Source organism: Somniosus microcephalus, chromosome 5, assembly GCF_052327205.1.
Source record: "Somniosus microcephalus isolate GS21.2 chromosome 5, FLI_Smic_1.0, whole genome shotgun sequence".
NCBI classification, from domain to species: domain Eukaryota; kingdom Metazoa; phylum Chordata; class Chondrichthyes; order Squaliformes; family Somniosidae; genus Somniosus; species Somniosus microcephalus.
The window spans coordinates 284,225,932-284,234,055 of NC_140991.1; positions in this window are offsets into that span (position 1 = coordinate 284,225,932).

The following is an 8,124-nucleotide window of genomic DNA, read 5'->3' on the forward strand; positions in this document are numbered from 1 at the left end:
CAGAGATAAGCATCGACTTTGTATATCACTTAGTCCGCTCTGAGGGGGAAAGGGTTAAGTGTCGACCTGACAACACTAGGTCCACTTTTCGGGTTACACCATCTATGCCCTCAGCTCATCTGTTTTATTCCCTAGACTCCTTGTGTTGAAGTATATATCATTTAGCACTGCCAAACTCCCTTGTTGTCTATTTACTAGCCTTTGTTTCCTCTGCCTTCCAAACTCACTTACTGATTTTCTGCCTTCCATTTCCAGCTTTTCTTCTCTCCATTCTGAATCAACTCTCAGGTTCCCATCCCCCTGCCAAGCTAGTTTAAACCCTCCCCAACAGCACTAGCAAACACCCCCATGAGGATGTTGGTCCTGGTCCTGTTGAGATGCAACCTGTCCGGCTTGTACAGGTCCCACCTCCTCCAGAAACGGTCCCAATGCCTCAGGAATCTAAAGCCCTCCCTCCTGCACCATTTCTCCAGCCATGCATTCATCTGCTCTATCCTCCTATTTCTGTACTCACTAGCACGTGGCACTGGGACTAATCCAGAGATTACTACCTTTGAGGTCCTGCTTTTTAGTCTCTTTCCTAGCTCCCTAAAATCTGCCTGCAGCACCTCATCCCTCTTTCTATCTATGTCATTGGTACCGATATGGACCACGATCTCGGGCTGTTCAGCCACCCCACTCAGAATGTTCTACAGCCGCTCAGTGACATCCTTGCCCCTGGCACCAGGGAGGCAACATACCATCCTGTCGTCATGTCTGCAGCCGCAGAAACGCCTGCCTGCTCCCCTAACTATCGAATCCCCTATGACTTTTGCTCTTCCACTCTTTTTCCTCCCCCCCTGTGCAGCTGTCTACGTTCGCACTACTGTCCTTATGTCAATGTTTATTATCAGGGTTACCCCTCCTCTTTTTCCATTCTGCCTGTCTTTTCAAAACATCAAGTACCCTGGAATATTTAGTTACCAACCTTGGTCACCTTACAACTCCGTCTCTGTAATGGCTATTAGATCAAAGCCATTTACAGGAAACTCTCTTTTAACTGGCACCTAAATAACCGGAAATCTCTCTTAACCAGCAAAATTCAGGAGTAGGTTCAGGTACGTTTTACTATACATTAGTGGCCGTGTAACCGGGGTTCCTGGATCTTTGGCCGTGTAACCGGGATTCCTGCACCTGTGGCCGTGCAACAGGGACTCCTGGATCTGTGGCCGTGTAACCGGGCCTCCTGCACCTGTGGCCGTGTACGGGCTCTCGTACCTTGGTAAGTATACCTCTCTTTAATCCGGACTTTTTGATCAACTGGCACCACGCCAGTCCCGGATAAAAAAGTTTCCTGTATCTCTATTTCTGCCACTAATTTGTCTATCTTGTTAAGAATACTTCATACATTCAGATAAAGAGATTTTAACTTTTTAACCATTATTCCCTGCTTTCACCTTATTCACTGATGCACTTTTACTGTTAAACTCTCTGTCCCTTCCTGTCACACTCTGTTCAACTTTACCCAAATTACTACATGACTCCATTGCCTTGACTTTTCTCTTTAGATTTCTAAATTTTCCCTCACCTGACCCCCCTCCCCCCCTTTTTAGTTTAAAACCCTATCTACAGCCCGAGTTATTCGATTCACCAGGACACTGGTCCCAGCCCGGTTTATGTGGAGACCGTCCCAATGGAACAGCTCCCTCTTTCCCCAGTACTGGTGCCAGTGCCCCATGAATCAAAACCCCTTCATGCCACACCGCTCTTTGAGCCACGCATTTAACTCTCTGATCTGCTTGTCCCTATGCCAATGTGCACGTGGCTAAGGTAACAATCCAGGGGTTCTGCTTTTTAATTTGGACCCGAGCACTACAAAGTTTCTCAGCAGAACCTCATTCCTAGTTCCATATTTAGAATCATCAGTGACAGTCCCATTCTTGACCATACAATGGAGGTTCCACCATTGATGGAGCAGCTGAAGACAGTTGTGTCAAAGGTACTGCCCTGCAGAACTCTTGCAGCAGTGTCCTGGGGCTGTGATGATTTGCCTCCAATAAACACGACTATCTTCCTTTTTTGGCAGGGAGGACTCCAGCCATTGGTGGGCTTTCTCCTTGAACACCATTAACCTGTTTTGCTAGGGCTCCTTGGTGCCATACCCAGTTGAAAGCTGCCTTGATGTTGAGGCCAACTAGTCTCACCTCTCCTCTGACAGTCAGCTTTCGTTTCAATGTTTGTATAAGGTCTGAAGCCAAGTGGTTTGAGTCCAAACCCAAACTAAGCATCAGCAAGTAGGTTATTGGTGAGTGGATGTGTTAAATCAAATTGTAGAACTCTGGAAAAACCCAAAGGGTTAAAATAAGAACTCTGCAAGTAGTCCATGGTCTTCAAGGCTTTAGACTACTCTGAAACTAGGAGCAAAGATTGGGTGTTCCTGTCAAGCAAGGCTACAATATTCTATCAGAGGGCGTTGTGTACTATTACTTGGTGCTATTAGTGGAATTGATTGCTTGTTCTATGTAGGAATTATTGTAAATGAAACGCAAAACAATGAGGGTAATTTTATTTTTTTGATGATTGGCTGCCTGTTATACACTTCTCCCAATTTTAATTTCCAAACAAAAATCAGGAGCGGTGTATAACAGGTGGCTGATCTGATACTGTTCTGTTTACAGAGCTGAGCCATGCACACTTCTCTTAGTGCTTACTCAATGTATTTACCCGATAGAAATTTGCACACAAGGGGATAACATGAAAATCTGACGAGCAGACATGAGGGTAAATTTTCCACCCAACAGTATTGCTGGTGCGATTCGGGTGCCTATCACTCTCGCCTGATCGCTTCTGGAAACATTCCTGTTTTAATTCTTCCGGTGAGGCTGTACCTCTGCGTAATTTACTGCTGCTCATTCAGGTGCCTCACTGAATATCCCAGTCTTTGAGCTCAGTGTTATCTGTGGCTATTCAGGAAAATAAATAAAGTGGCAAAGGCTTTTTCTTCATTAGGTTATTCAACATGGATGGTACCTGGGTAATTACTTTATTGTGGATGGATTTTGGCCCAGTTTTTTTGGATCAAAACATGGAGGAAATGTTAGGAGACAGATAGTCGAATCTTGTTTCTATTATCTCGCAGAGACTGACAGTAAAAGAAGTCTTTGAGAAATGACAGCAGAATCGTAAGCTCCTTAAAGAGGACAAGACGTGTAAAGTACACATCTTATATTCATGCCACATCAGGGTGCGTCAAGGCATCAAGCCAGAAGCTCGAGTCCAGTGCTGCTTGGGAAGTTGCAATCACTTTAACACTAGGGATGGCTTTGAAGGTACTGCATTTCATATTTCACACGGTACAAGATGAAGGGAGTGTTTTTCTGCCACCTCTACCTGCACCAGCAGAAAGAAAAAATCTGGACAAAGTGGTGAGAAATTAAACCCAATTTATTGCCCTAGCAAGCAGTGCTCAGTTTGTAAAATTGGGCGGCTGATCTGATCACGTCAGTTTCCTACCTGGCGGGTTAGGTTAAAATTACCCTAAAATAGTCTGAAATAAACCATAAGAGAGTTGTAAATAAGAGACGCCTACATAATCAAACAGAGAAAGCACGTTGTTCTAACTACCCAAACAGGGTTAATTTCAATACTCATCATGAACAACTGACTCCCTTGTCTGAATAAGAACCTTCTACACTGGCAGGTGGTTATATTAGAACATTCGGCAAAGGTTAAGGGTGATAGTAATGCAATCCAATTCAATTATTTTTCTCCTTTAATACACCATAGGGGTGCTAGGTGGGAACTGTTGGCTTCTGTATATCAGACCCTGCTTTACACATGACCACTGCAGATAGCAGAGAACTTCATGCTCATGAAGAATTCGGCAGGGATTTAGAATCGATATTCTGCTATAATTATGCACCACACATCCCCAAAAATATCACCCATAAAATTTGTTTTCATCTTAACCCGTTGACTTTTGACGGTTCCCTAAAAGTACACCATCACAATTTTAAATGTTTTTTTTGAAGTGTGCGCTTCACACCGACTGCAATTAAAAATAAGTAACTACCACTTTCCAGCTGTAACCACCTAATGGATGATTTTGACTCCTGAATCAGAACCGAGAGGGTACAGCTATCAGAAAAGACTGAACCGGCTGTGACTCTTTAGAAATGAGGAGGCTGATGGGTGACCTAAGAGGTCTTTAAAATTCTGAAAGGGTTTGATAGGGTAGACATAAAGATGATGTTCCCACTTGCGGGGAGTCCAAAACTAGTGGCCATAAATATAAGATAGTCACTAATAAATCCAATAAGGAATTCAGGAGGAACTTCTTTACTCAGAGAGTGATTAGAATGTGGAACTCGCTACCGCAGGGAGCGGTTGAGGTGAATAACAGATGCATTTAAGGGGAAGCTAAATAAGTATATGAGGGAGAAAGGAATAGAAGGAAATCTTGATAGGGTGTAAGGTGGGAGAAGGCTCATGCGGAGCATAAACACCGGCATGGACCATTTGGACGAATAACCTGTTTCGGTGCTGTAAAGATGTCTGTAATTCTATGTAACAGTGGTCAATACTTTGTGGACAATTATTGGAGCATCTTTGCCTGTGGTCATTTGAAAGTCCAATCAGCGAGAATGAATCCTAAAATGGAAAAGGAACTTTAATGGTTGAACCCATATAGGGCTGAAATCCTGGGGCCAGGGAGGATGCGGAGAGGATGGTTCACCCACGGGTGAGCCGCAATTTGAGCGGAACCCACATCTGAAGAACGGCCCAAAATTCGGTAGGGATGGAGCTGACGCGTTTTCTGTCCAGGTCCCTCCCCCCCCCCCCAACCCCATGTCAAAGGACAGCTTTAGGCGTTGCCTGGGAATGTTCCCAGTCTCCCCGAGAACTGACACAAGTTCCGCAAGGGGCCTTCAAAATGCCACAAATGGTTCCCTGGAATGGGGGCACCAATCCTGGCAAGGATCGATTAGTTTGAAATTGAGACCGGTGTTTCCCCAAGTATAAAATTGTGCATATGCCATTCCGTCCTTCTTGGGCCCCTCATGCTGCATATGATTTTTCTGCCAATAGAGAGGGCAGGTGCCTTTGTTGCAAACTCTGGGTTGTCCACACAATTATGATTTGAGATGTGGTCTACTGAAATTCCTTCCCATTTATTCAACTCCAGTTAAAAATAGGAGATCAATTACTGCAGAAATTGTTGGTGGAGGGCCAAATTCCAAAGTGCTTACTGTTGTGGGTTGTAAGGTCAAGACAACAACAATTGCAAAACATGTGGATTTGTTTTTCAACATGCGGTGTTATAGATGGCCTCAAGGGGGAGCCGTTGTATGAGCAAAGTGAGCTCTGACTTTTCCTGGTGCTTCTTAACTGCCAAGGAGATTCACTCCACTATCCAATTTGTCAACCTTTAGCCATGGATTACTCAGTCGCACTGCCAAATGAAACAACTGCTTAGATAAAAGAAATAATTTCACCATTCTACATAAAAGACTAAATCTGTGCATCTCTGCGACTTGTCACTTTTCTTTCAAGCACAAGTAATCCTTCAGTACCAGGACCGCGACAAGTGAGATTGCGATACTTTTCCAGCAAGTTGACAAATGAGGCATGAAGATGGTTTCACCCATCTGCCACCCAAGATTAGGTAGGTCTAACAAAGCACAGTAATAGCTTTTAAGTGAAAGAAATCTAAAAGCTTGGCTCAGTGGTAACATTTGTCTCGGAGTCAGTAGCTTATGGGTTCATACCCCACGTCAGGACTTGAGCATTTGATCTAGGCTGACACTCCAGTGCAGTACCAAGGGATTACTTCAAAAGTAATTTACTGGATGTGAAGTGCTTTGAGGCATCCTGAAAATGTGACATAAATACAAGTTCTTTCTTTAAGTTAACAAAACTCTTCGGTTTAAAGGGCTCTGATAGAATTTGAATTTGAACAAATTTATATCTTCAAAGAGTCTAAAAAAAGGGGGCATTAATATATGATAACCACTAACAGATCAAATACAGAATGTAGGAGGGATTTCTTTAGAGAGTGGGGAGAATGTGGAGCTCGCTGCCACATGGAGTGGTTGAAGCAGATGTCAGACACATTTAAGGGGAGGCTTGATGCATACATGAGGGAGAAGGGAATAGAGGGATATAAGGGCAGGGTGGGAAGAGAATAGTGTAGAGCAGAAATGCCAGCATAGATCACTTGGGCCGAATGGCCTATTTCTGTGCTGTAGATTCTATGTCATTCCATGTAAAAAAAAAAATCCCTCAGTACTGCACTGGAATGTCAGCCTAGATTTTGTGCTCAGTCCTGTATCTGAGCCACACTTCAGAGGTGCTAAGCACAGCGGTGGGTTCTTTCAGCAATATCATAACCAATGCTATTGAGACTTGGCCTCCGTGTGCCCATCAGTCGATGCTGTCTGGACAGTACCTTGATATGGGGCTTAAAGGGCCTCAATGAAGCCTCGCGGCCTGTTGCCAGACAAATAGCAGGATATGATAGCAAAATACTGCGGATGCTGGAAATCCAAAATAACAACAGAAAACGCTGGAAAAACTCAGCAGGCCAGGCAGCATCCGTGGAGAAAGAAACAGAGTTAACGTTTCAGGTCGAAGACCTTTCGTCTGAACTGGAGGATCCTGGAAATAGCAGGATATGCGTGAGTTCCCAGTGGAGTTATGCCAGGAGGAAGCACGGATGAGGGAGCCACCTCTTGGGGCAACCCTCTATTCAGACATCACACTCAAATGAACCATGTATCAAGGAACTGTTTTAGCTGACACTATGGTTTAATTGTTTGCTGAAACACAGGATGTGTTTTTGTGGCCACTTAAGAGAAATAGCCATGGTACGGAACAATGGTTAACAGGATACAAACATGTGGCATCTGTTATTTTCAAGGAAATATATCCTTTCTAGAAGTCTCGTTCAGTAACACCGGTCATTGGTGATTGATTGTTACTGGCATTGTTTTCCTGAGAATCCCACTATAAAGATTCCAAGCTTTTCTGTACAATTTGTGGAGAAAAATCAGCATTGGAAAGAGCAACAATGAGTTCTCTGCCCAGGGAAAGAGCGCACGGTTGTATGTTTTATTTCTCGGTATATCTAATGTTTAAAGATATTGTGTGTATTTGGACTTGGTCAATAAATGGATTTTTGCATCCATAACCTGGAGTCAGGTATCGAACTTGTTACACAGCCAACTACCTCCCTTTCTTCTCCCACTAGAGTAGGGCCCAGGGAATTTGACTTTGTTCAGAAACTTCATTTGGCCCAGGTCACATTTCTGCAGGAGATGTAGGGATATGCATGCATGGTTAGTGAGGTGTAGTGCAGGGTTGGTGTGTCAGTTCATTGAGCTTATGCTGGGAGCAATTCTAAGGTTAAGTGAAATGGTTCTCCATTATTTCATTTGTGTTGTTGCAGCAATGGAACTGGCAACCCCCGAGGCACAGCCTCAGTCTCACTCTTCGTCTGGCCCTCCTCGTGCACCTGCTCCATGGTGACTCCTCTCCCGATAGCATTCATTGTGCAGCACTTACTCTCATTTTTCAGGGTAATACGACAGGACAACCCAGAAAGCCTTGGTTTCAGTATGCCTACTGTATTACTCTATGTTTATGCTTGTGTGGGCAATGCTCCTCATATTTTCTTTCTGCTACAACTCTAGATTCCACATTGACATTCTCAGGCACAGTTCAAGAGGTACTAGTGTCCCAAGGTACATCCATCTACAGAAATGCCTGGAAATAATGAGATTGTTGGCCAGTGTAGAATAAATGCATTGTGGCAGCTTCCAGGGTATCTTGTATCTACCTGCATGATATAGTTATGATTGTTACAGATCAGCGTTTATGGAGTGGAAGCCCTTTCCTTAACATAAATACCATAGAACCTGAGAGAGGAACCCGAAGGACCACATGGATTCCATCAATGCAGCCCTACACTCTTGGGGAGGCAACCACTTCTAAAAAGGTAACACCTGATGGTAGTCCTTCACCCTGGTAAACAATGCACCAGTTGTTGACCAGCTGGGCAACACACTCCGAGCACACGGACTTGATGCCAAACTTACCATCTCCCCTCATAGCCTTGTGCACATGGGAGCAGAAAGTCTTTATTGT